The sequence below is a fragment of the Otolemur garnettii genome, unplaced genomic scaffold, assembly GCF_000181295.1.
Source record: "Otolemur garnettii isolate 467f Iridium unplaced genomic scaffold, OtoGar3 scaffold00057, whole genome shotgun sequence".
Lineage (NCBI taxonomy): Eukaryota > Metazoa > Chordata > Mammalia > Primates > Galagidae > Otolemur > Otolemur garnettii.
This window is the reverse complement of record NW_003852452.1, coordinates 5659700-5661667: the sequence shown is the minus strand read 5'-3', so window position 1 is coordinate 5661667 and position 1968 is coordinate 5659700. Positions and strand designations below refer to the sequence as shown.

General features: G+C 36.2%; 1 protein-coding gene across 2 annotated transcripts in view; it reads right to left on the bottom strand.

Annotated features, from left to right (window-relative positions):
• Positions 1-1968, bottom strand: part of RASSF8 (Ras association domain family member 8) — a 79124-nt gene that overhangs the window by 43476 nt on the left and 33680 nt on the right. The window lies entirely within an intron of this gene.

The window sequence follows — 1968 nt, the reverse complement described above, 5'->3', positions numbered from 1 at the left end:
GGCTCCTGAATAAAACAGGATTTTTCTTTTTCTCCTGAATAAAACATTCTTTTGATCATGGGGAAAAACTACTAAGAATTATTTCATAATTAAATGGTTATAAATTAATCACTATAGCATTCATCAATTACATTACAAAACAAATGAATTAAAACAAACTTTGAGACAATTTAAACATATTACAGCATAATCTACAACCCCAGAGAAAGACGCTTTATTCTTTTGCCTCATTTTTTCATTTTAAAATTTATTTTTACCCCTCTTTTATAAAAATGGCCTGCCTCTTTGTAAGTTGCCCTAAATTCTTTTTAAACAAGTGAGACACAAATAACCAAACTGGCAAGGACTGACATAAAAATAAAACTGACAATCTGGCTGCCATTTACTGACAGATAACACAAGTTAAGGGTAAATATCTCTGAGGAAGCAACCCAATTAAATATTGGTTAGATGCCGGGTTGAAAGATAAATAGTAGCCAGGATCATAAATCAGCATAATTTGAGACTGATTTTTTATATTACCAGTAGTTAAATTTTTATAATGGTTAAAATGGTTAAAATTTAAACCAACAGAGAATTTTTTCTTTTTTTAACATAAAGCAGTGCCAAGGAGATGATCTTGTTCCTCAAAACAAGAAATAATCTGTTCGGAAAATATTTTGGATCTTGAATTAAGGCAATAACTAATACAGAACACAGTGAGTAACAGAAGATGGAGCATTTAAACACAGTGGCAAAGGCACTGATTTACTTGGAATGAGTACATGGTACATTATAAAAAGTGGTAAAATGTGAACATAGGAACATAACTTAAGCAGGGATGAAATAAAGCTTTTTGTCCCTTGAATTTGGGGCATGGTTTTAGCCACCAGAGGTCACCCTTCCCCAGAGACAGGGCAGGTTTCTGATGCACTTACTGTGAATTTGTTAAAGAGATACAACCCCAAATCCCTATGTTGGCAATACTCTGCTCTTTGCTCACCTAAAAACATATCTAAGGACAGAGCCCCTGTCCCCTTTTGCAGACATATTGGTAGTGGAGAACAGGAGAACTGAAAACAGCCAGAGAAGCTAAAGTGAGTTCCGTAACAAGGTTGAGTTAAATCACTCAGGGGCTGGTGGAGTAGGCAGCACCCAGGGGATAAGAGATTTCTGGAACAGTGCCATGCTGGTGGCAGACAGGACAGACCTGGAAGAGGTTTTTAGAATCTTTACTGTGTTATAAATATAACCATTCCTGGATATTCTTCAGCTAGTACTGCAATAAAATTTTATATTGCTTTTTTCTATTACTTTTGCATGTCAAACCTGAGTTTTATCTACCAAATTTGGCTTTATCAAAAAAGCAAATTAACCAAGTCTCCTGCAGGGTTCAACATTCATATTTATAATCATATTGGAGAAAAAGAGATCCTTAATCCATCATAGTGCCTTCACAAAATACACTGAATATACATACACTCTTCCCCACTCACCCTACTTGAAGGAGGTGATAATCCAAAGTTTCTCCGTCTTTTGTTTCAATCCCATTAGTTAAGGGAGAACCCAATTTTCTCTATTTACTGTCACTTGTAGCTACAAGCCAAAATTCAGTGGCTAGAGTGGTTTCAGTTTGCGGCCAAGAGACATTTAGTTCAGCAGACACTTATGATTACCAAGAGATTAAAACCTTCAAAATACAGTGTTTCTTACTCCATGCAGCACCAAAGATGATCCAAAGCAAAGTTATTTTAGTACCCCACCAGAAGTCCCTAGCAGTTTGTGAAGTACTTGTTTAGAATACACTGTTTTGTATTCCAACATACCGCTGAATAAGGTGGCTATGTGTCATTCCGTCCTTTACTGTTTTCGTTCTACCCTCTCCTTAAGTGACCAGAGTCACTCTCATGGCATCAACTACTAGCTATAAGCTGATGTGCAGAACACGTAATAGGTGCTTAAAAACATTTTTTTTAGGCTCAGTGCCTG